Source organism: Bombina bombina, chromosome 1 (genome assembly GCF_027579735.1).
Source record: "Bombina bombina isolate aBomBom1 chromosome 1, aBomBom1.pri, whole genome shotgun sequence".
In the NCBI taxonomy this organism is placed as follows: domain Eukaryota; kingdom Metazoa; phylum Chordata; class Amphibia; order Anura; family Bombinatoridae; genus Bombina; species Bombina bombina.
In genome coordinates, this window is record NC_069499.1 from 51,817,636 (window position 1) to 51,844,384 (window position 26,749).

Below are 26,749 nucleotides of genomic sequence, written 5' to 3' on the forward strand. Positions count from 1 at the left end.
GATAAAATAACTAAATACAGGATGTGTTGTAGGTGTCTCAGAGCACTGTTAGTAAAGTCCTCTTTCTCTTACAATACAGATATTGTAGTTCATCTTTGTGTCAGCTAAAACCAGCAGTAAGAGTTTTGGGCACATACAGGCAAGGAGATGAGTCTTAGAGATTTGTGACCCGTCACAAGTGGCACAAATTGATATCGTTATCAATAAATATCATCTGACATTGATTCTGATATTAAGAAATTGATTTTTTGTTAAAGGGATATGCAAAACGTTTCTTTGATAATTTAGAATAAAGCATTCAATTGTAAACGTTTTTCTATTTTACTTCTATTATCAATTGTGCTTTATTCTCTTGGTATCTTTTCTTTAAGGAACAGCATTGCACTAGTGGGAACTTGTGAACACAACGGTAAACCAATCAAAAGATGCTAAACAAGATAGACATAGTGTGTTTATATGTCAATTTGCAGGAGTATTAGTGGACATAATGCTTGCCTGTCAAACTATATGCCTTCCAGATGGCGCATAAGGCCACTTTTGGACCTCCTAGTGCACTATAGAGATTGCAAAGCTACAGAAGGCAGCCATGAACAATAGGGGACCACTCTTGGGTTCCAGATGGTGATTCTCGATTTTTTTATTTGTACTATATAGAAACTGTATAATTAAACCAGTAGGTTTGCAAAATTATCATTCTAATTCTTTAGGCCACTCTTGGGCCCTTAATGAGCATGTTTAGATCTAGACTATATAAAACTATAGGTAGCAGTGCAACAAATGGTAAAATTGGAGGGTAACAGAAGCTTGCAAGGGGAATTTTAGCCTGATAGTGGAGCTCAACTATCAAAATATCAGAGTGAGATTGCTAATACCATGGGGAGTTTTGCAATTTAGAAAACATCTAGGAATAAAGTAGAATTTGCCAAGCAGCTTTTATCCAGGGCAAATGAGAGACAGCATGATGTTAGGGGGTGCTCTATCCCAAATATATGGTAACATGTAATAATAAAGAAAATAGTCAACATCTACTATATGAGCAGCTATTCAATGTGGTGCATCTAGTCTGATTGTCGGTTAAATATGGGCATTAAGGATTGGAATGCAAGTTGTACCGAGCCGGTATATTATGTGTACTTGAGTATAAGATAACTACCGGAGAGATTATGCCAGGTTGATACTGTAATTATTCTCACTAGCATTATCGGAACAAAAACAATCGCAAAACAGTGCACCTATCCAAGAACTATATGCATTAGACTATTCAGTCCGCATAAACAGCTTCTTTAGGGTGTGCAATGAGCGACATATAAGAACCCTAACGATACTTAGGATGACAGAGCATAAATCAGAAATGGGGGCTAGCGCTCTCATTATATATTTAATCTACAATTGTTGCTTAATTACGTGAGCAAAGATGTAATGTCTCTGACATGGGGTAATTAAGACAATATAAGTCCCCTGGGGATGTGGCAGTGCAGAAGTTCACTGAGATGATCTTAGGGAAGGTTCATATATATGCAGATTGGTTTGAGAGAGATATGAACCAGTTAACCCATTATTATTTTCAGACAAGTTCAGCCATCTGTTCATGCCTGACCATTCCAGAGTTAACCAATTCCTGACTTTTGACATCTCTGGCAGATCTAATTTTTTACAGATATTAGACTCAAGCGTAAATGATAGGAGAATAGTACAGTACTTATCCCTAGTACAGCTATAGTGTAGGAAAGCATCTGCTCCAGTCCTGTAGACTCTAGCTGCACCTCTTGTTTAATGTTGAAATTGGAATCCGCACCGCTTGCCTCTGCCCTGCGTCCACTCATCAGATTGCTACTTTCTTTGCCCACAAGCTCTTGTCTCTAGAGATATTTAGGTGGAATCCATGGAGACGGATTATCGGTATGTGTCTGATCCCTGTCGGGAACTTTCAGCTTGCTTGCTTGATGTAATAGGTTCAAGCGACAATGGGGCCCTACAACATTGCTCTTATTATGTTGTAAGCCATTCTTGTCAGCAAGGAAAGCAGTGTCAGGAGTCACACTGGAAGGCCTACTAAAGGCGTCGCTCATTATCTCCAGGAAAGCCAAATGGTATTGAGCAAGTAGGATATTTAGCTCTTTTTGCAAATCCAGTTTGATCTCCTTGGTAAATATGTTTAGCAAATTCAGCCGCACCCTTTAGGTCTGCGCAAGTATAGGCATCTCCTTAACAGCTATATAGTACCGGTAGTGATCTGGAGGCAACCGTCTCTCCCCATAGGTAGGTATGCTATAAGCAAGCTTCTGCAGTTAAAACCTGTAAAGTCATGCAGCATTTTCTCTGGAACCACTTTACCCAGACAACCGGGTGGGGTGTTAGAGGTTTAGATAGGCCACCACCTTGACTTCCAACAGTCTAGTCTAGCGCTCTATCCTGGGTGCAATACAAAAATAAAAGTGTTGCTCAAATCAGCGATAGGTCGTATATACTTTCTTTCCTAAGATATGGTGAGTCCACGGCTTGAGTAATTACTGTTGGGAATATCACTCCTGCCAGCAGGAGGAGGCAAGGAGCACCCCAATTATTCTCTTTGCCTTCGGTGCATAGAGGAAGTGAAGTTAAGGTGTCTGAAGAAAAATTTGATCTACAAGCAAGTTTTAGCCATATTCCACGTCATTCCTTGCAGTCGGGTAGTGGTGACTTTAAATCAGTTAGGAACTTGTAAAGAGGTACTTACTGAGAACAATTGCTGCCCTAGTTTAGAAAGCCAGAGTTGGCTTCTCTGTTCTTTCTTTTTCAAAGGTCTCTGTGAGGAATTGTGTCCTCTCATACCTTGAAACTGTCTACATGCCGGACAGCAGAGCAGGTAATTGCTTTTTCTTCCAGTTGGAGAGACTATGCACTTAACAAATTAAAACCACTGTTTTTTATTGGGACATAGATAATCCTCTTGTATGGGTTACACTGTAGCATGTGTGAGACTAACATTTAAACTCTTTTAAAAAGGGTAAAATGTTTTTATTAGGCTTTATTTTCTGACACATATTTACTTGATAAAACAATACAAGTTTAAACTGAAAGTAAGGCTGAATTTTCTATTTCAGCAGCTTATTAATTTCCCCTTTGCTTTAAAATAAAATGCTGCAGCATTTTAAACTGGAACTCAGTGTACAAGGAAGTAGTGCCTCTCTGTGTCGCAGCAGTAATTTGATCTCGGCAGTTGCGGTCACATGACCGGCTTTACTTCATAAGGTTCCTGAGGAAAAAGTTGTTTTTCTCTATTTCTGGGTGATCCGGTCTTAATTGGTAGCGGTAAGGCACCTCAGTAAGTGAGGTGTGGGGTTGCCTGAAGGGTATTTTAAAAGTTTATTTGATGTTTATTAAATGTTTTTTCTTAAAGGGACACTAAACTCAAACATTTTCTTTTGTGATTCCGATAGAGACTTCAATTTTAAACAACTTTCCAATGTACTTCTATTATCTAATATGCTTTATTTTTTAGATATCCTTTGTTAAAGAAATAGCAATGCACATGGGTGAGCCAATCACATGAGGCATCTATGTGCTGGCACCAATCCGCAGCTACTGAGCCTATCTAGATATGCTATTCAGCAAAGAATATCAAGAGAATGAAGCAAATTAGATAATAGAAGTAATTTAGAAAGTTGTTTAAAATTGCATGCTCTATCTAAATCATGAAAGAAAAAATGTGGGTTTAATGTCCCTTTAACTTTTCTCACATAATTTTAGCTAGGGATCGATCCTAATTTGGGATAAAATTTAAAGTGTAATTTTTTTCTTGGCTTATTTTAATTGAATATTAAAATCTTTGAAACTTATCTGTACAAGTCTATTTACGGTTTCACAACATATCTGATATGGAGCAAGAGCCTGCTCTCATGAATTCATGCTTATTATGATTAGATGCAAAAATTGCAGCTCCTATGAAATTTTGTTCTTCATGTGTCAAAAAAAACCTTGCAAAATAAAGGTAAATTTTTTGAGCCTAATGTCTCTCAGGATGATGCTGTTAAAATAATACCTCAGCTTTCTCCTGCTACGTCCCAAGCCTCAATGGTGTCACATGCAGTGCCCTGCGGTTCCTCTATAAATCCTAGTGTAGTTTATTTAAAAGCAGAAATTGCTGCCCAGGTATCTTCATCGGTATCTGCAGCATTAGTTGCCATTCCCAGATTACAGGGAAAATGCAAGAGGAAATCTAGAAATTCAGAAAATAAAGTGCCTGTCCTCAGTTCTGTTTCCCAGGTTGCCCTTTCTAATAAGTCTGATGAGGAAGATACATCGGGACTTTCTGAGCATGAAATCTCAGATTTGGACAGTATAATTCCTTCTTCTGAAACTGAGGTGGTATCCTTCAGATTTAAGTTTGAACACCTTCGTATATTGTTATAGGAGGTTTTAGCTACTTTAGATGACTCCGATACCCCTGTTGTTGTCACTTCTAAGAAATCTAGTAAACTTAATAGTTTCTTTGATGAACCTTCCACTTCGGAGGTTTTTCCTGTGCTGAACCGTGCTAGGGAGATTCTCACAGAAATGTCTCCCATTTTTAAGAAAATGTTTTCTGTTGAGGACTCTATTAAAGACCCTTGGTATACTTTACCCAAAGTTGAAGGGCCATTTCTCTTACATGGTGTATCCAGTCCACGGATTCATCCTTACTTGTGGGATATTCTCAATCCCTACTGGAAGTGGCAAAGAGAGCACACAGCAGAGCTGTCCATATAGCTCCCCTCAGGCTCCGCCCCCCCAGTCATTCTATTTGCCACTCTAACAAGTAGCATCTCCATGGGAAGGTAAAGAGTATGTGGTGTTAGATTTGTAGTTTTTATTTCTTCAATCAAGAGTTTGTTATTTTAAAATAGTGCTGGTTTGTACTATTTACTCTGAGGCAGAAAGTGATGAAGATTTCTGCTGAGAGGAAAAAGATTTTAGCATGTTGTAACTAAAATCCATTGCTGTTCCCACACAGGACTGTTGAGTACCGGAGAACTTCAGTTGGGGGGAACAGTTTGCAGGTTTAACTGCATAAGGTATGCTCAGTCACTTTTTTTCTAACAAGACTTGGTAATGACAGAAATCCCCATGTGGGAAGGTAAGCCATATTCTGAGACTCAGTATAGAAGGATGGCTTAGTTAAAAGGGCTTAAATCACTGGTGGACACTGTTATGGGGAAAATCGATTATTTTTTACTATAATCTGACATTTGCACAAGTGTTTATTATGTTTGGAACACTTTTTAGGGGTGTTATACGCCTGGCATAATTTTAGACACCTAATTTGGCTTAGGAAGGCCCCACAACTCCGGTGTGAAGATGGAGGGGGCCTAATTTTCGCGCCTCAGTTGCGCAGTTCTTTTGCAAGACAGCTTCATGCAGCTTCACATGTAGAGTCCAGAGATTGCAGGAGGACTACAGGGAGGCTTATTTTCGTTCCAAAACTAATCCCCAAGGAAGTTAGTGTGTTAAACCGGTGGCCAGCTTCAATTTGCTCTGGTTTGGGCAATAAGGGGTTAATTGGCTTGAAACTTGGTCTGCAATCATTTCAAAGCATTAGGATCATATGCTGTAAATTTCATAAAGATCGGATGTTTTTTTGAGATTTGGTAAAAAAAAGTGTGTGCTTTTTATTATTTAATTATTTAAAGGCACAGTAACGTATGTAAAATGTAGCCCAAGATGATTCCTTGACGGAAGGTAATGAGGACAGTCCTCCTTCCTCTCCCCATGTGTCGACACCAGTTACGCCCGCGCAAGCGTTGCCTAGTACCTCTAGCGCATTGTGCCCTATTACATTACAACAATTAGCAGTAGTCATGGATAATTCCCTTGCGGCATTTCTATCCAAACTGCCAGTTTTTCCAAAAAAGCGTGATAGCTCAGTTTTAAGAACAGAGGATGAGCAATCAGAAGCTTTGGATGATTTGTCTGTTGTACCCTCAAAACACTCTGAAGTGGCAGTGAGGGATGGTCTGTCAGAGGGAGAAATTTCTGACACAGGAAAAGTTTCTCAGCGGGCAGATTCAGATTCCTTAGCGTTTAAATTTAAGCTGGAACACCTCCGCGTCCTGCTTAAGGAGGTTTTAGCTATGCTGGATGATTGTGACCCCATGGTGGTCCCAGAAAAATTGTGTAAAATGGACAGGTTTTTAGAGGTCCCTGTATACACTCGAAGAGGGTGGCGGATATTGTGACTAGGGAGTGGGAGAGACCAGGTGTACCTTTTGTCCCCCCCCCCCCCTATCTTTAAGAAAATGTTCCCCATAAATGACCCCAGGCGGGACGCATGGCAGACGGTCCCTAAGGTAGAGGGAGCAGTTTCAACACTTGCTAAGCGTACAACTATACCTATAGAAGACAGTTGTGCTTTTAAAGATGCTTTTAAAGATCCTATGGATAAAAAATTGGAAGGTTTGCTGAAGAAAATGTTTGTTCAGCAAGGTTTCCTTCTTCAACCAATTGCCTGCATTATTCCTGTAACTACTGCAGCGGCTTTTTGGTTTGAGGCGCTGGAGGAGTCGCTCCAGAGGGAGACTTCATATGACGAAGTCATGGATATAATTCACGCTCTAAAGCTGGCTAATTCTTTTATCACTGATGCTGCTTTCCAATTAGCTAAGTTAGCGGCAAAAAATTCAGGTTTTGCCATTATGGCGCGAAGAGCGCTTTGGCTCAAATCATGGTCGGCTGACGTGTCGTCCAAAACAAAGTTACTAAACATTCCTTTCAAGGGAAAGACCCTGTTTGTTCCCGAGTTGAAAGAAATTATCGCGGATATCACTGGAGGGAAGGGTCATGCCCTCCCGCAGGATAGACCGTTTAAGGCCAAAAACAAGGCTAATTTTCGCTTCTTTCGCAACTTCAGGAGCGGACCTGCTTCAACCTCTGCTGCCGCAAAGCAAGAGGGTAACGCTTCCCAGCCTAAAGCAACCTGGAAACCCTTGCAGGGCTGGAATAAGGGTAAACAGGCCAAGAAGCCTGCGCCTGCTGCCAAGACAGCATGAAGGGGTAGCCCCCGATACGGGACCGGATCTAGTAGGGGGCAGACTTCTCTCTTTGCTCGGGCTTGGGCAAGAGATGTTCCAGATCCCTGGGCATTAGAAATTGTTGCTCAGGGGTATCTTCTAGAATTCAAGGTCTCTCCCCCAAGGGGAAGGTTCCACATTTCTCGTTTGTCTTCAGACCAGACAAAGAAACAGGCGTTCTTACGCTGTGTAGAAGATCTTCTAAAGATGGGAGTGATACACCCAGTTCCAATTGCAGAACAAGGACTGGGTTTTTACTCAAACCTGTTTGTAGTTCCCAAAAAGGAAGGAACTTTCAGGCCAATCCTGGGTCTAAAAATTCTAAACAAATTCCTCAGAGTTAAATCTTTCAAAATGGAAACCATTCGGACAATCTTGCCGATGATCCAGGAAGGTCAATATATGACTACCGTGGATCTAAAGGATGCGTACCTACATATTACTATCCACAAAGATCATCATCAGTTCCTAAGGTTCGCCTTTCTGGATACGCATTACCAGTTTGTGGCCCTTCCTTTCGGGTTGGCCACCGCTCCCAGAATTTTCACAAAGGTGCTAGGGTCTCTTCTAGCGGTACTAAGACCGCAGGCATTGCAGTAGCACCTTACCTAGACGACATCTTAATACAGGCGTCGTCTTTTCACAGAGCCAAGGCTCATACGGACATTGTTCTGGCCTTTCTAAGGTCTCACGGGTGGAAGGTGAACGTAGAAAAATGTTCTCTGTCCCCGCTCACAAGGGTTCCCTTCCTGGGAACACTAATAGACTCGGTAGAAATGAAAATCTTTCTGACAGAGGTCAGGAAGTCAAAACTTTTGAATACTTGCCGAGTTCTTCATTCCATTCATCGGCCTTCTGTGGCTCAGTGCATGGAGGTAATTGGTTTAATGGTTGCGGCAATGGACGTAGTCCCTTTTGCCCGAATTCATCTAAGACCACTGCAACTGTGCATGCTCAAACAGTGGAATGGGGATTATGCAGATTTGTCTCCTCAGATACAAATGGACCAGAAAACCAGAGACTCTCTTCTCTGGTGGTTGTCTCAGGATCACCTGTCTCAGGGAATGAGTTTCCGCAGACCGGAGTGGATCATTGTCACGACCGATGCCAGTCTATTAGGCTGGGGTGCGGTCTGGGACTACCTGAAAGCTCAGGGTCTATGGTCTTGGGAAGAATCTCTTCTCCCGATAAACATTTTGGAACTGAGAGCGATATTCAATACGCTCCAGGCGTGGCCTCAACTAGCAGAGGCCAAATTCATCAGTTTCAGTCGGACAACATCATGACTGTAGCGTACATCAATCATCAGGGAGAAACAAAGAGTTCCCTAGCGATGAAGGAAGTAACCAAGATCATCAAATGGGTGGAGGATCACTCCTGCCATCTATCTGCAATTCATATCCCAGGAGTAGACAACTGGGAGGCGGATTTTCGGAGTCGTCAGACTTTCCATCCGGGGGAGTGGGAACTCCACCCGGAGGTTTTTGCTCAGCTGACCCAGCTTATGGGGCATTCCAGAATTGGATCTGATGGCGTCCCGTCAGAACACCAAACTTCCCCTTTACGGATCCAGATCCAGGGATCCCAAGGCGGCATTGATAGATGCTTTAGTAGCGCCTTGGTCATTCAGTCTAGCTTATGTCTTTCCACCGTTTCCTCTTCTCCCTCGGCTTGTAGCCAGAATTAAACAGGAGAAGGCTTCGGTAATTCTAATAGCGCCTGCGTGGCCACGCAGGACTTGGTATGCAGACCTAGTGGACATGTCATCGGCTCCACCATGGAAACTGCCATCGAGGCAGGATCTTCTAATTCAAGGTCCATTCAAGCATCCAAATCTAGTTTCTCTGCAACTGACTGCTTGGAGATTGAACGCTTAATTCTAGTTAAGCGTGGGTTCTCTGAATCAGTTGTAGATACTCTGATCCAGGCCAGGAAGCCTGTCACCAGGAAAATTTACCATAAGATATGGCGGAAATATCTTTGTTGGTGTGAATCCAAGGGTTACTCGTGGAGTAAGATTAGGATTCCCAGAATATTGTCTTTTCTCCAAGAAGGATTGGAGAAAGGATTGTCAGCTAGTTCCTTAAAGGGACAGATATCTGCTCTATCTATCCTGTTACACAAGTGTCTGGCAGCTGTACCAGACGTTCAGGTGTTTGCACAGGCCTTAGTTAGAATCAAGCCTGTGGCTCCTCCTTTGTAGGCACTTGTTGGGATTTCCAATGTGTGGCTATGAGAGATCTAGCTGCATTCAGGGAGATTTGATTAAGTCTTGTGCAGAGTTTACATACACGTTTTGGCAAAAGATTTAGTAATGCTAGAGGAGGTTTAATGGATGTGGGTGTTTGGGGCTAACTAGATCTTGAAAAAGGAATTTATAGTTAACCAAAATGGTTGGAGCTTTGGACATTGCAACCATATATGATACATTGTACCCCTTTTCCCACAGCCCCTCCAACATACATTTGATGTTCCAGGAAATATGCTTCTTAATCTAGCAGGTGTAAGGTACCATTTTGTCAGGATTTTATGGTTAAAGTGAAAGTCAACCATAGCGTTTTAAAAACACTATGGTTGACTTTCACTTTAAGTTCTAGGAATCTTGTGTGGAATGGGAGGATTTGTTCGTACATGAGATAATGTGACCATTCAGACTCAGATAATGTTGTTCCCAGTTTCACATGCCATCTCTATATATAACTATAATTGGTGAGAAGTCTTTTTCTGCTCTCAACAATAGTTTTTTTGCCCAAGTAAGTGTATGTCTCATAGGGAGGTCTGACAAGCATATTTGTTCAAAAGGAGTCGGGTTTTGGATTAAAGCTTCTTTAGCTGGCGAAGTAGATATTAAATGGTGTATCTGCTGGATCTTAGGAGAGTTAGTGAAAGCCCCACTAAAATATTGTTCCAATTCTTGTCTATTTTTCTCTTGTAAGGTGTATCCAGTCCATGGATCATCCATTACTTGTGGGATATTCTCATTCCCAACAGGAAGTTGCAAGAGGACACCCACAGCAGAGCTGTTATATAGCTCCTCCCCTAACTGCCATATCCAGTCATTCTCTTGCAACTCTCAACACGCATGGAGGTAGTAAGAGAGAGTGGTGAAAAATAGTTAGTTTATTTTCTTCAATCAAAAGTTTGTTATTTTTAAATGGTACCGGATTTGTACTATTTTATCTCAGGCAGAAATAGAAGAAGAATCTGCCTGAGTTTTCTATGATCTTAGCAGGTTGTAACTATGATCCATTGCTGTTCTCACATATGTCTGAGGAGTGAGGTAACTTCAGCGGGAGAATGGCGTGCAGTTTATTCTGCTATGAGTTATGTGCAGTTACAATTTTTTCTAGAACTGGAAATGCTAGAAAATGCTGCTGATACCGGATTAATGTAAGTTAAGCCTGAATACAGTGATTTAATAACGACTGGTATCATGCTTACTCTCAGGGGTAATACCCTTATATAAATGCAATATAAAACGTTTGCTGGCATGTTTAATCATTTTTATATATGCTTTGGTGATAAAACTTATTGGGGCCTAGTTTTTTTCCACATGGCTGGCTTTATTTTTAGATAGTAGTAGTAGTAGATGGCGCTGGTCTATTGAGTGATTTTCTCTAGTAAGTGAAGAGAAAAAAGGCTTGATGCATATATTGAAGCCAATTAATATGGGTGCAGTATACTCACTCCATAAGATGAATCTTTACAGTCCATAAATAAGGAGATTCCAGCTCAGCACAGCAAAACAAGATCTTGACAATCTTTCAACAAAGGATATAAGGTTTTATTTGCTCAACGCGTTTCAACGTATTACACGTCTTTATCAAGAGCATACATTAAAACAAGTAAAACAGGTAAGTAAAACCAAATTTAAGCTTGAACACCTCCGCGTATTGCTCAGGTAGGTTTTAGCTGCTCTGAATGACTGTGACACAATTGCAGTGCCAGAGAAATTGTGTAGACTGGATAAATACTTGCCGGTGTGTACTGATGTTTTTCCAATACCTAAAAGGTTTACAGAAATTATTACTAAGGAATGGGATAGGCCAGGTGTGCCGTTCTCTCCACCTCCTATTTTTAGAAAAATGTTTCCTATAGACGCCACCACACGGGACTTATGGCAGACAGTCCCTAAGGTGGAGGGAGCAGTTTCTACTCTAGCAAAGCATACTACTATCCCTGTCGAGGACAGTTGTGCTTTTTCAGATCCAATGGATAAAAAATTAGACGGTTACCTTAAGAAAATGTTTATTCAACAAGGTTTTATCCTACAGCCCCTTGCATGCATTGCTTCTGTCACTGCTGCTGCGGCGTTCTGGTTTGAGTCTCTGGAAGAGGCTTTACAGGTAGCGACTCCATTGGATGACATACTTGGCAAACTTAGAGCACTTAAGCTAGCCAATTCTTTTGTTTCTGATGCCATTGTTCATTTGACTAAACTAACGGCTAAGAATTCTGGTTTTGCTATACAGGCGCGTAGGGCGCTATGGCTTAAATCATGGTCAGCTGACGTGACTTCAAAATCTAAGCTGCTTAACATTTCCTTCAAGGGGCAGACCCTATTCGGGCCTGATTTGAAGGAGATTATTGCTTATATCACTGGAGGAAACGGTCATGCCCTTCCTCAGGACAGGTCCAAATCAAGGGCCAAACAGTCTAATTTTCGTGCCTTTCGAAACTTCAAGGCAAGTGCGGCATCAACTTCCTCTAATGCAAAACAAGAGGGAACTTTTGCTCAGTCCAAGACGGTCTGGAGGCCAAACCAGACCTGGAACAAAGGTAAGCAGGCCAAAAAGCCTGCTGCTGCCTCTAAGACAGCATGAAGGAACGGCCCCCTATCCGGTAACGGATCTAGTAGGGGGCAGACTCTCACTCTTCACCCAGGCATGGGCAAGAGATGTTCAGGATCCCTGGGCGTTGGAAATTATATCTCAGGGGGATATCTTCTGGACTTCAAAGCTTCCCCCCCAAAAGGGAGATTTCACCTTTCACAATTATCTGCAAACCAGATAAAGAGAGAGGCATTCTTACACTGTGTACGAGACCTCCTAGTTATGGGAGTGATCCATCCAGTTCCAAAGGAGGAACAGGGACAGGGTTTTTACTCAAATCTGTTTGTGGTTCCCAAAAAAGAGGGAACCTTCAGACCAATTTTGGATCTAAAGATCTTAAACAAATTCCTCAGAGTTCCATCATTCAAAATGGAAACTATTCGTACCATCCTACCTATGATCCAGGAGGGTCAATATATGACTACAGTGGATCTAAAGGATGCTTATCTTCACATTCCGATACACAAAGATCATCATCGGTTTCTCAGGTTTGCCTTTCTGGACAGGCATTACCAGTTTGTAGCTCTTCCCTTTGGATTAGCTACAGCCCCAAGAATCTTCACGGAGGTTCTAGGGTCGCTTCTGGCGGTCCTAAGGCCACGGGGCATATCAGTGGCCCCTTATTTAGATGACATCCTGATACAGGCGTCAAATTTTCAAATTGCCAAGTCTCATACGGACATAGTACTGGCATTTCTGAGGTCGCATGGGTGGAAAGTGAATGAGGAAAAGAGTTCTTTATCCCCACTCACAAGAGTTTCCTTCCTAGGGACTCTGATAGATTCTGTAGAAATGAAAATTTACCTGACGGAGTCCAGGTTATCAAAGCTTCTAAATTCCTGCCGTGTTCTTAATTCCATTCCGCGCCCTTTGGTGGCTCAGTGCATGGAAGTAATCGGCTTAATGGTAGCGGCACGCTTACATCTCAGACCGCTGCAACTATGCATGCTCAGTCAGTGGAAAGGGGATTACACAGATTTGTCACCTCTACTAAATCTGGATCAAGAGACCAGGGATTCTCTTCTCTGGTGGCTATCTCGGGTCCATCTGTCCAAAGGTATGACCTTTCGCAGGCCAGATTGGACAATTGTAACAACAGATGCCAGCCTTCTAGGTTGGGATGCAGTTTGAAACTCCCTGAAGGCTCAGGGATCGTGGACTCAGGAGGAGACACTCCTTCCAATAAATATTCTGGAACTGAGAGCGATATTCAATGCTCTTCAGGCTTGGCCTCAGTTAGCAACTCTGAGGTACATCAGATTTCAGTCGGACAACATCACGACTGTGGCTTACATCAACCATCAAGGGGGAACAAGAAGTTCCCTAGCGATATTAGAAGTCTCAAAAATAATTCGCTGGGCAGAGATTCACTCTTTCCACCTATCAGCTATCCATATCCCAGGTGTAGAGAACTGGGAGGCGGATTTTTTAAGTTGTCAGACTTTTCATCCGGGAGAGTGGGAACTCCATCCGGAGGTGTTTACACAATTGATTCATCTTTGGGGCAAACCAGAACTGGATCTCATGGCGTCTCGACAGAACGCCAAGCTTCCTTGTTACGGATCCAGGTCCAGGGATCCCAAGGCAACGCTGATAGATGCTCTAGCAGTGCCCTGGTCTTTCAACCTGGCTTATGTGTTTTCACCGTTTCCTCTGCTCCCTCGACTGATTGCCAAGATCAAGCAGGAGAGAGCATCAGTGATTTTAATAGCGCCTGCGTGGCCACACAGGACCTGGTATGCAGATCTAGTGGACATGTCATCCTTTCCACCATGGACTCTGCCTCTTTGACAGGACCTTCTACTTCAGGGTCCTTTCCACCATCCAAATCTAATTTCTCTGAGACTGACTGCATGGAGATTGAACGCTTGATTTTATCAAAGCGTGACTTCTCCGAGTCAGTCATTGATACCTTTAATATAGACACGAAAGCCTGTCACCAGGAAAATTTATCATAAGATATGGCGTAAATATCTTTATTGGTGTGAATCCAAGGGTTACTCATGGAGTAAAGTCAGGATTCCCAGGATATTTAGTCAGGCTTTAGTTAGAATCAAGCCTGTGTTTAAACCTGTTGCTCCGCCATGGAGCTTAAATTTGGTTCTTAAGGTTCTTCAAGGAGTTCCATTTGAACCTCTTCATTCCATAGACTTTTATCTTGGAAAGTTCTTTTTTTGGTAGCTATTTCCTTGGCTCGCAGAGTCTCCAAGTTATCTGCCTTACAATGTGATTCTCCTTATCTGAATTTCCATACAGATAAGGTAGTCCTGCGTATCAAACCTGGGTTTTTACCTAAGGTGGTATCTAACAAGAATATCAATCAAGAGATTGTTGTTCCATCCTTGTGTCCTAATCCTTCTTCAAAGAAGGAACGTCTTTTACACAATCTGGACCTGGTTCGTGCTTTAAAGTTTTACTTACAAGCTACTAAAGATTTTTGACAAACATCTGCTTTGTTTGTTGTCTACTCTGGACAGAGGAGAGGTCAAAAGGCTTCGGCAACCTCTCTTTCTTTTTGGCTAAAAAGCATAATCCGCTTAGCCTATGAGACTGCTGGTCAGCAGCCTCCAGAAAGGATTACAGCTCATTCTACTAGAGCTGTGGCTTCCACTTGGGCCTTTAAAAATGAGGCTTCCGTTGAACAGATTTGCAAGGCAGCGACTTGGTCTTCGCTTCATACTTTTTCAAAATTCTACAAATTTGATACTTTTGCTTCTTCGGAGGCTATTTTTGGGAGAAAGGTTTTACAGGCAGTGGTACCTTCCGTTTAAGTACCTGCCTTGTCCCTCCCTTCATCCGTGTACTTTAGCTTTGGTATTGGTATCCCACAAGTAATGGATGATCCGTGGACTGGATACACCTTACAAGAGAAAACACAATTTATGCTTACCTGATAAATTTATTTCTCTTGTGGTGTATCCAGTCCACGGCCCGCCCTGTCATTTTAAGGCAGGTAATTTTTTTCATTTAAATTACAGTCACCACTGCACCCTATGGTTTCTCCTTTCTCTGCGTGTTTTCGGTCGAATGACTGGATATGGCAGTTAGGGGAGGAGCTATATAATAGCTCTGATGTGGGTGTCCTCTTGCAACTTCCTGTTGGGAATGAGAATATCCCACAAGTAATGGATGATCCGTGGACTGGATACACCACAAGAGAAATAAATGTATCAGGTAAGCATAAATTGTGTTTTTTCCTTCCTTTTATATAATAGCTTGTATATGGGTATAGTGTGTCCTAGTTCCCAACTTTCTGTGGATTGTAATGTAATTTCCAAACCACCCACTAACTCTGCATTCAGTGATATGGGTGAGAGGGAAGATGTCAATGTCGAGAGCTTAGGTAGCCTTTGAATCAATGTATCCCACAAGGCAAAGGTGTTGTGTAATAAAGGGTAGGCATGTAACCAGGAAGGTCTATAGACATGTTTGATCCAGCATAGAGCTCCTGGCGAGGGTGTCCTGAGAATGTGGGAATCTATTGATACCCATGATTTGGTTGTGCTATATCTATGCCAATTCGATATCCTTTGTAGGCATATTGAGTGGTAATATGTACTTATCTTAGGGAGACCTAATCCTCCTTCCTCTAGCGGTCTATACATAGTATTCTTGTTAATATACAGTTTTATGTTTCCCCATATATAATTGTTTATAATAAATTGTAGTTTAGATAAGAAATTGTTTGTAAGGCTGACTGAAACGGTTTGTAAAATATATAAAATTCTGGGTAGTAAATTTATTTTAAAAACTTGTATCCTACCCCACCAGGAGAAAGTGCGTGCCTCCCATGATTCAATATCTTTTTGGATTGTATTTAGTAATTGAGAGTAATTTAATTTAAATAAAACTGTTGATTTTGGGGAAAGATAGATACCTAGGTATTTAATAGCCGAGTTTTGTGGTGTAAATGGGCATATATTTAACAAGGTTTGAAAATCTCTGGCAGGAAGTGTAATGTTGAGGATTTCGGATTTCTGTTTGTTGGCGGAAAACTGTGAAACTGCACTAAATGCATACAATTCTTCCAAGACTATTGGAATGGATTTATGCGGTGAGGAAAGAGTAAACACGCCATCCGCGTATAAAGACAATTTGTATTCGTTCGTCCCCATCGATATACCGGATATACTAGGATTTTGTCTAATTTTTGTTGCTAATACATCCATACAAATAATGAATAATAAAGGTGATAAAGGGCATCCCTGCCGTGTACCGTTATGGATAGCAAAGCTGTCAGAAAGCACCCCATTTAATTTAGTTTGGGCAGTCGGATTAGAGTAATTGTTGTAGCATAATTTCCCCCAATCCTATTTTTCGTACTGGGGCATATAGGAAGCACCAGTTTAGACGAACAAACACCTTTTCAGCGTCTTGATAACAGTATCATATTTAAATTTTTGTGTTTAGCATGGTCTATTAGTTGTTGTGATCTGATAGTGTTGTCCCTGGCCTCTCTTCCAGGGACAAAACCTACTTGGACTGTATGGATTATTTGTGGAATTATTCAATTGATTCTCTTTGCTAGTATTTTGGCATACAATTTCACATCTGTATTGAGGAGTGATATAGGTCTATAATTACTCATTATATGTTTGGGTTTTGGGATTACAGATATGTGTGCTATCAGGCTTTCAATGGATAGCTGGCCTGTTTGATCTATTAGGTGGAATAAAGTTAAGAGATGTGGGGCCAGTAGATTCCTATATAATTTATTATAAGAATTGGTGTAGCCATCGGGTCCTGGGCTTTTCCCAGAGGGTAAATCATCTATTGCGTCAATAACTTCCTGTAGTGTGATATTGGCATCTAAATCTTCCTTTTGATTATTTTCTAATAAGAGTGAATCTATCTTTTGTAGATAACTGTTAATTGTTAAATTATACAGGTTTTTATAAAAGTTCTTAAATGTGTTAGCTATGGTTTTGGGATCTAATATTTTTTCCCCTTGAGGGTTTTCTATCTGGTGAATTTGATTTTGCAAGGCTCTTCGTTTCAACACTCTAGTAGGATTTCTTAAGAAATAGGGCATGTTTCTGGGCTTCCTGGTGGAACTATTTATTTAGCTCCAGTCTAGCTTTCGTTAACTTATCTAAGAAAATTTTATTCTGTGGGGCAAGCTTGTGTTCTAGCTCAGCTGTGTGTAGGTTCGAAAGTAGGGCTTTGTAAAGCTTTTGTCTGGAGGATTTAATAAAAGCTTTATTTTATCAGTTCCCCTCTCAATACCGCCTTAAGGGCCAGCCATAGAGTGGTGGGATCTGATGATTGTGGAAAGCTAAGATCGAAATATTCCTTAAGAGATTTTCCTATTTGTTCTTTAAAAAGCAAGTTATGTAGGATGGATTCATCCAGCCTCCATAAAAAAGGGCACATGGGTATTGTGGGCCACGAAATGGAAAAGGAGATTGAAGCATGGTCTGACCAGGATATAGGTTGTATTGAAGAGTATTTTATAAATTCCAGGTTATTTTGGTCAATTAGCCAGTAATCAATTCGTCAGTACGTTTTGTGGGGGCTGGAGAAGAATGTATAATTACGAGATAGGGGGTGTTGTAATCTCCATATGTCTATAAGAGAGAGTAACTTTATATCATTAAGGATGTTGTTCTTAACCTTAGATGAGTTCGAGCAGCTTCTTCTGGAGCTATCCAATTTGGGAAAGTGTGCCACATTAAGATCTCCCCTAATTATAAGAGTCCCTTTTTAACATCTAGTATCTTTTTGCCAATGTTAGAGAAGAAGGAAGCTGATTGATATTTGGAGCATATAAGTTCACTAATGTAATGGGTCTATTAAACAGTAGTCTAACTAAAAAAAGAGATTGTAACGGTACCAACAGGATAACAAGGGTTAACACCAGATGAACAATGTCCTGCATAGGGAATCAGCAATTCACAACCCAGCCAGTTTTCGGGTTTAAAACAGAATGACATTTTATATATGCCCAGTATTTATGCAGGTCTGACCCCAGATGGGGGGTTGAAAGAATGTTGTACATTAGATAGAGGGGAAACGCCCTTTGACATGATACAGTAGAATTACCTTACTTAAGCAGATAACAAGTTAAACACAAGACACACTTGATCCTTTCTTATCACTGGGGCGTCTGCTCTCTAGATGTGATTGAACAATGGGAATGTTTATCATTTAAACTTAATTATATTATATTGACGCCAGCAAACCTGTCTTTAGAAAATAGCTTCTCAAAGCTGAACAGAGTTAACCCTTCCAATACTGACAGAAGGGTCTGTCACATAGCTCCCCCCTTGTGGAACACTCCGGCAGACCCGGCTTGACCCTTTGGCGGGTCAACCTGGGGATGACCGGATTAGGAGGTGGTAGGCATGTCAGTTTGCCGGGACAATCCATCTGTATTCCCGTTATGAGAGAGAATTCCTGCCCGTAAAAATAAGGGTTCAACTTCTTCAGTGCCCAGACTAGGCTAAACAGTCCTTCAAAATCTCATCAGCTTCTTTATGAGTTTTTTGTACCTGCTCTTTATAGGTATCCACAATCCCTTCATACTGACATAGGGTGCCCTTGAGTTGCTGCACCTCACTATGAGCCAGCGTCAGCTTTTCCTCCAGTGTCACTAAGTTTGTCTTTAATGTTTCATGTTCCACTCTCAAGCTGGTGTTTTCTGCAGTCTGTCGGTGCAGTTTGTCTAGCAGAGATTCCTATTCTAAACGTGCTTTTTCCTCTGCACTCCTCTTCTCTCCCGCTAGCACTGTTACATGATTATTTAACGTGACCATTTCATCCTCTACGTGACTCTTCTCCTTCATAAGCGCATTGTAACGGGACTTCCATGTATCAATAGCAGATAGAGATTTACTGAGCTCAGCGTCCTGGGGCTTAGCAGCAGGTGGGTCAGTCTCTGCTGCACGGATCTGGGCACGGGTAGTCACGGGGTTAACATCAGCGGGACCCATGGGAGCATAGGCAGAAACAAGGGGGGCCAAGTTATTTCCAAGGAGAACATCAGCAGGTAAGTCCTTCTTGACCCCCACATTCACAGGTCTAGCGCCCACTCCCCAATCCAAATGTACCCTGGCAACAGGTAGGCAGAACACAGTGCCCCCTGCTATCCTCACAGCCACAGTGTCTCCAGTGTGCTGTTTCTCAGACACCAAGTTCTTTTGAAGCAAGGTCATGGTAGCACCAGTATCCCGTAGACCACTGACCTCCTTTCCATTCACTTTAACCAGTTGCCGGTTATTCCTGTGGGCAGCTTGCACGGGGTCAGCTTCATGTAGGCTGCCCCAGCCTTCTGGCGCCTCTACGTAGCGGGCCGCAGGCTGAGGATTACGTGGGATTCCGCCGGCGGGTCTTCTCCAGGACTGTGCTTGGTTCGCTGCGTTTAGGGGACACTCTGGTCTTTTGTGCCCTAGTTGCTTACATCCAAAGCACCGGTTAGGTTGTGAGTTGCCCCGCGAATTGAACCTCGCTCTCTGGGGGTAGTTCGTGGCCTGGACCGACATCACCTCATGCAGAATTCCCAGGGGTTCCTCGGCTTGGGTGCTCAACACCTCATGAGCGGCTGGCTCCATTTGGTAATGGTGAGCAGCCGCCCTTGGGGCCAGGTTCTGTCTGACCTGGTTCCAAGCTTGTCTGCTCCGATTTTGGGTGCACTCACGTGCCACATGTCCCCACTGCTTGCAGGTGTGGCATTGTATATTCGCCCGTCCGTTGTATCGTGAGGGGAGTGGTGGATTCCCTGGGGCTGGGCGAAAAGGTGTCACTGTGCTGTTGTTAGGCTGTAGAGGACTGGGTTGTCCCGTGGGTCGAGCGTACGTCTTAGGCAGTAGTCCATGGTGCCTCCTGGCATCAAAATGCTGGTCTACTAATCTGGCTGCTTCGGGTAAGGTGAGGGGTTTTCGATCTCTCACCCATTCTTGGGCTTCTGGGGACAAGCCGTTAAAGAATTGCTCCAACAGCATCAGTTGTCGCAATTCTTCCATGGTGGTATCTTGGCTGGCCTGTATCCACCCCTGAGATGCTTGATCCAGCTTGTGGGCCCACTCTGCATGGGAATCTCTTTCTGGCTTTCGTAGGCCTCTAAACTTGCGCCGGTATGCCTCTGGGGTAATGGCATATCTTTCCAAGATCACTCTCTTCACTTTAGCGTAATCCTTGCTGTCCTCCCTGGGTACAGCGCGATACGCTTCCGCTGCCCTACCGGCTAGCTTGCCTGCTAGCACCGGCACCCATACGGACTGCTCCAAATCATGTAACTCGCACAGTCTCTCAAAATCCTGTAAATACCCATCGATCTCATCCTTCTCCTCACAAAACATTTTAAAGGCATGGTATGGGATTTTGGGTCTTACTGGGTTGCTGAGTGCTTCCGAAATGGATTCTGCTCGGGAGGATGCATTCCGCGGACTGTGTGCCATCACGTACTCCTGCACATCTGCCATTACCACGGATAGCATGTCCTGTGGTACAGGTTGGGGTAAAAATTCCAGCCTGGTCCTCATTTCCCTCTGGTATAGGGTCTCCTCCATGGCTGCTGGAGGCGTAGCACTGCGAGCTCTGTCTGCCTCCATCAGCTCGGCAATTGATATAGCCTTGGGTTTGCTGCTGGCTATCTTTCCCCTGGCTTGTGTAGTTGCTCTTCTGGGCGATAAGGTTCATTCCGTCGCTTGCCACCAATTGTTACGGTACCAACAGGATACCAAGGGTTAACACCAGGGAACAATGTCCTGAATATGGGATCAGCAACTCACAACCCAGCCAGTTTTCAGGTTTAAAACAGAATGACATTTATTAAAAGGCTATGCCTAGTATTTATGCAGGTCTGACCCCCCAGATGGGGGGTTGAAAGAATGTTGTACATTAGATGGAAGGACCACACCCTTGGACAGGCCACAATAGAATCACATTACTTTACTTAGGCAGATAACAACTTAAACACAAGACACATTTGGCTTTTCTTATCACCTAGGCGTCTGCTCTCTGAGGGTGATTAAACAATGGACTGTTTATCACTAACTTTAATGACAGTACACAATAGCTGAGGCTAGTAACCTTGTCGTTCAAGAATAGCTTCTTAAAGCTGAACACAGTTAACTCCTTCAGTACTGACAGAAGGGTCTGTCACATCAACATAGCACACAATACAGCCTATAGACAACCTTTCTTACATTATAGTCCAGAAGTGGCTAGGTTTGCCACAGAGATACCTTCCCTATTTGTCCTCAAATCTATCAATCAGTTGAAAGTGTACATGTCTGTGGAATATAATCCTTACTCCGTTGGTTTTCTTATGATGGGAATTGAATTAACCTAACGGGTCTGTAATCTTGGCTCTTTGTCTCTGACAAAGTGTGTTGCCTGCAAAACATTCATTGACTCCTTTATCTTTTTAAACCAATTAAGGGCAATAGAGATTTTAGGATATGAAATTAAGTTCTGGTTGAGTCATTTTGTCATGGTTTATTGTGTGTCCAAATTAGCTAATTTGTGTGATATGTTTTGTAATTCTTTCCTACACTCCCACAGCTACAGTATATAAGATATATAAAATGAGAGGCAAATTTTTATGTTTAGACATATAATATGTACCCTTAAGTGTGTGAGTTTTGTGAATGGCATAATCCAATAAAACAGTTAAAACATTATAACGTAACAGTAACCTGCTAAGAGTGCAGGTGTAGAAGAGGGTAATTTCTCCTACATTGGTGTGTCCGGTCCACGGCTTCATCCTTACTTGTGGGGATATTCTCCTCCCCAACAGGAAATGGCAAAGAGAGCACACAGCAAAAGCTGTCCATATAGCCCCCCCTCTGGCTCCGCCCCCCAGTCATTCTCTTTGCCGCTCTGAACAAGTAGCATCTCCACGGGGATGGTAAAGAGTATGTGGTGTTAGTTGTAGTTTTATTTCTTCTATCAAGAGTTTGTTATTTTAAAATAGTGCCGGTTTGTACTATTTACTCTACAACAGAAAGTGATGAAGAGTTCTGTTAAAAGAGGAGTATGATTTTAGCACCAGTAACTAAAATCCATTGCTGTTCCCACGCAGGACTGTTGAAACCAGAGAACTTCAGTTGGGGGAACAGTTTGCAGACTTTTCTGCTCCAGATATGACCAGTCTCTTTTCTAACAAGACATAGTAATGCTAGAAGACTGTCAGTTTTCCCTTATGGGATCGGTAAGCCATTTTCTTAGACTCATAACAGAATTAAGGCTTATAAAATGGGCTCTATACTGGTTGACACTATTGTGGGCTAAATCGATGACATTTGGAGTGTTTTGTGAATTTTGAAACACTTTTGGGAACATTTTATTACGCCTGGCAGTTGTTTAGACGCCTAATCTAGTCTGGAAGGCCCCTTCACTCTGGTATGCAGAGGGAGGAGGCCTCATTTTCGCGCCTCAGTTGCGCAGTTACTTCTAGAGACAGTGCATGCAGCTTCATATGAGAGGGTCCTGTGGCTGAAAAACGGACTCAGGAAGGCTTATTTCTGTGGTGAATAACCCCTAAGGAAGGTAAAAGCCGCAGCAAAGTCTGTGGCAGGGACTGTAGTGTGTTTAAACCGGTAAATTGAACAATTAGCTCCGGATTGCTCATTTAATTAAGACACTGGGGTGTAAATTTTGTAAAGATCGGATATTTCCTTCATAGTTTTTCAAACATTCAGAAATAAAGTGTGCTCTTTTTATTATTTAAAGAGACGGTAACGGTTTTGTTTAAAAACGTTTTTATTGCATTAATAGCCTACCAAAATCTGTCTAACATGTCTGTACCTTCAGATAGCATATGTTCTGTGTGTATGGAGGCCAAGGTGGTTCCCCCTTTAAATGTATGTGCAAATTGTGCCATGGCGTCCAATCAAAGTAAGGACAGTACTGTCACATTTAATAAGGTTGCCCAAGATGATTCTTCAAATGAAGGTAGTGGGGATAGCTCATCATCCTCTCCTTCTGTGTCAAAACCAGTTTTGCCCGCGCAGGCGATACCTAGTACATCTAGCGCGCCAATGCTTGTTACTATGCAGCAATTAACAGCAGTAATGGATAATTCTATAGCAAATCTTTTATCCAAACTGCCAGCATTTCCCAGAAAGCGTGATTGCTCAGTTTTAAATACAGAGGATGAGCAAGTTGGCGCTGACGATAATTTATCTGTTATACCCTCACATCAATCTGAATTGGCAGTGAGGGAGGGTCTGTCTGAGGGAGAAATTTCTGATTCAGGAAAAGTTGCTCAGCAGGCAGAACCTGATATCGTGGCATTCAAATTTAAGTTAGAACATCTCTGCGCCCTGCTTAAGGAGGTGCTAACTACTCTTGATGATTGTGACTCTTTGGTGATTCCAGAGAAGTTGTGCAAAATGGACAAATTCTTAGAGATCCCTGTGCACGCTGATGCCTTTCCGATACCCAAGAGGGTGGGAGAAGCCAGGTATACCTTTTGTTCCACCTTCTATATTTAAGAAAATGTTCCCCATTGTCGACCCCAGAAGGGACGCATGGCAAACGGTCCCTAAGGTTGAGGGGGCAGTTTCAACGTTAGCCAAGCGCACAACTATTCCTATTGAGGACAGTTGCACTTTCAAAGATCCTATGGATAAAAAATTGGAAGGATTGCTTAAAAAGATTTTTGTTCAGCAGGGTTTCCTTCTTCAACCAATTTCGTGCATTATTCCTGTCACCACGGCGGCGTCTTTTTGGTTCGAGGAACTAGAAAATTCGCTCCAAAAGAAGACTCCATATGATGAAGTCATGGATAGAATTCACGCACTAAAGTTGGCTAATTCCTTTATTTTGGATGCCGCTTTTCAATTGGCTAAATTAGCGGCGAAAAATTCAGGTTTTGCAATAGTGGCGCGCAGAGCGCTTTGGCTAAAATCTTGGTCGGCGGATGTGTCGTCTAAAACAAAATTGCTTAATATTCCTTTCAAAGGTAACACCCTTTTCGTGCCAGAATTGAAGAAGGATTATTTCAAACATCACTGGGGACCAGATCTAGTAGGGGGCATACTTTCTCTCTTTGCTCAGGCTTGGGCAAGAGATGTTCCGGATCCCTGGGCACTAGAAATAGTCTCTCAGGGGTATCTTCTAGAGTTCAAGGGACTTCCTCCAAGGGGAAGGTTCCACATGTCTCGCTTATCTTCAGACCAGATAAAGAGACAGGCATTCTTACATTGCGTAGGAGACCTATTAAAGATGGGAGTGATACACCCAGTTCCAACAGCGGAACAAGGTCTGGGTTTTTACTCAAACCTGTTTGTAGTTCCCAAAAAAGAGGGAACTTTCAGGCCAATTCTGGATTTAAAAATTCTAAACAAATTCCTCAGAGTTCCATCATTCAAAATGGAAACCATTCGGACGATTTTACCAACAATCCAGGAGGGTCAATATATGACTACTGTAAACTTAAAGGATGCGTACCTGCATATTCCTATCCACAAAGATCATCATCAGTTCCTGAGGTTCGCCTTTCTGGACAAACATTACCAGTTCGTGGCTCTTCCATTCGGTTTAGCCACTGCTCCCAGAATTTTCACAAAGGTGCTAGGGTCCGTTCTAGCGGTTCTAAGGCCGAGGGGCATTGCTGTAGCACCTTACCTAGACGACATTCTAATTCAAGCGTCGTCCCTTTCCAAAGCAAGGGCTCATACAGACATTGTTTTAGCCTTTCTCAGGTCTCACGGTTGGAAGGTGAACGTAGAAAAGAGTTCCCTGTCCCCGTCCACAAGGGTTCCCTTTCTGGGAACAATAATAGATTCTGTAAAAATTAAGATTTTTCTGACAGAGGTCAGAAAGTTAAAGCTTCTAAACGCTTGTCAAGTTCTTCAATCTATTCCTCAGCCTTCCATAGCTCAGTGCATGGAGGTAATAGGATTAATGGTTGCAGCAATGGACGTGGTTCCTTTTGTTCGAATTCATCTAAGACCATTGCAACTGTGCATGCTCAAACAGTAGAATGGGGATTATGCAGACTTGTCTCCCCAGATTCAAGTAGACCAGGTAACCAGAGACTTACTCCGCTGGTGGTTGACTCAGGATCACCTGTCTCAGTGAATGAGTTTCCGCAGACCAGAGTGGGTCATTGTCACGACCGACGCCAGTCTCTTAGGCTGGTGCGCAGTCTGGGACTCTTTGAAAGCTCAGGGTCTATGGTCTCGGGAAGAGTCTCTTCTCCCGATAAACATTTTGGAACTGAGAGCGATATTCAATGCGCTCCTGGCTTGGCCTCAACTAGCGAAGGCCAGATTCATAAGATTTTAGTCGGACAACATGACGACTGTAGCGTACATCTATCATCAGGGGGGAACAAAGAGTTCCTTGGCGATGAGAGAGGTATCCAAGATCATCAAATGGGCGGAGGATCACTCCTGCCATCTATCTGCAATTCACATCCCAGGAGTAGACAACTGGGAGGCGGATTATTTGAGTCGTCAGACTTTCCATCCGGGGGAGTGGGAACTCCACCCGAAGGTCTTTGCCCAGTTAACTCAACTATGGGGCATTCCAGATATGGATCTGATGGCGTCTCGTCAGAACTCCAAGGTTCCTCGCTACGGGTCCAGATCCAGGGATCCCAAGGCGACGCTAGTGGATGCGTTGGTAGCGCCTTGGTCGTTCAATCTAGCTTATGTATTTCCACCGTTCCCTCTCCTTCCCAGGCTTGTAGCCAGGATCAAACAGGAGAAGTCCTCGGTGATTCTAATAGCTCCTGCATGGCCACGCAGGACTTGGTATGCAGACCTGGTGAATATGTCATCGGCTCCACCATGGAAGCTACCTTTGAGACAGGATCTTCTAGTACAAGGTCCATTCGAACATCCAAATCTAGTCTCTCTGCAACTGACTGTTTGGAAATTGAACGCTTGATTCTATCTAAGCGTGGGTTTTCAGATTTAGTTATAGATACTCTGGTTCAAGCCAGAAAACCTGTGACTAGGAACATTTACCATAAGATATGGCAAAAATATATCTGTTGGTGCGAATCCAAGGGATTCTCCTGGAGTAAAATTAAAATTCCTAGGATACTTTCCTTTCTCCAAGAGGGTTTGGATAAAGGTTTGTCAGCTAGTTCTCTAAAAGGACAGATATCTGCTCTGTCTGTTTTGTTGCACAAACGTCTGGCAGCCGTGCCAGATGTACAGGCGTTTGTACAGGCGTTAGTCAGAATCAAGCCTGTCTACAGACCTATGACTCCTCCATGGAGCCTAAACTTAGTTCTTTCAGTTCTTCAAGGGGTTCCGTTTGAACCCTTACATTCTATAGATATTAAGTTACTATCTTGGAAAGTTCTGTTTTTGGTTGCTATTTCTTCTGCTAGAAGAGTTTCTGATTTGTAAGCTTTGCAGTGTACTTCACCCTATCTGGTATTCCATACTGATAAGGTAGTTTTACGTACCAAGCCTGGTTTTCTTCCAAAGGTGGTTTCCAACAGGAATATTAACCAGGAAATAGTTGTTCCTTCTCTGTGTCCGAATCCAGTTTCGAAGAAGGAACGTTTGTTACACTACCTAGACGTGGTCCGTGCTTTAAAATTCTATTTAGAAACAACAAAGGATTTCAGACAGACATCATCCTTGTTTGTCGTTTATTCTGGTAAGAGGAGAGGGCAGAAAGCTACTGCTACCTCTCTTTCCTTTTGGCTGAAAAGCATCATCCGATTGGCTTATGAGACTGCTGGACGGCAGCCTCCTGAACGAATTACAGCTCACTCTACTAGAGATGTGGCTTCCACATGGGCTTTCAAGAACGAGGCTTCTGTTGATCAGATCTGTAAGGCAGCGACTTGGTCTTCTCTGCATACTTTTGCCAAATTTTACAAATTCGATACTTATGCTTCTTCGGAGGCTGTTTTTGGGAGAAAGGTTTTGCAAGCTGTGGTGCCTTCCGTTTAGGTTACCTGACTTGTTCCCTCCCTTC

The 26,749-nt window shown here is 42.7% G+C and overlaps 1 protein-coding gene across 1 annotated transcript in view; it reads left to right on the forward strand.

Annotated features, from left to right (window-relative positions):
* CEP128 (centrosomal protein 128) overlaps positions 1–26,749 on the forward strand; it is a 667,652-nt gene that overhangs the window by 539,376 nt on the left and 101,527 nt on the right. The window lies entirely within an intron of this gene.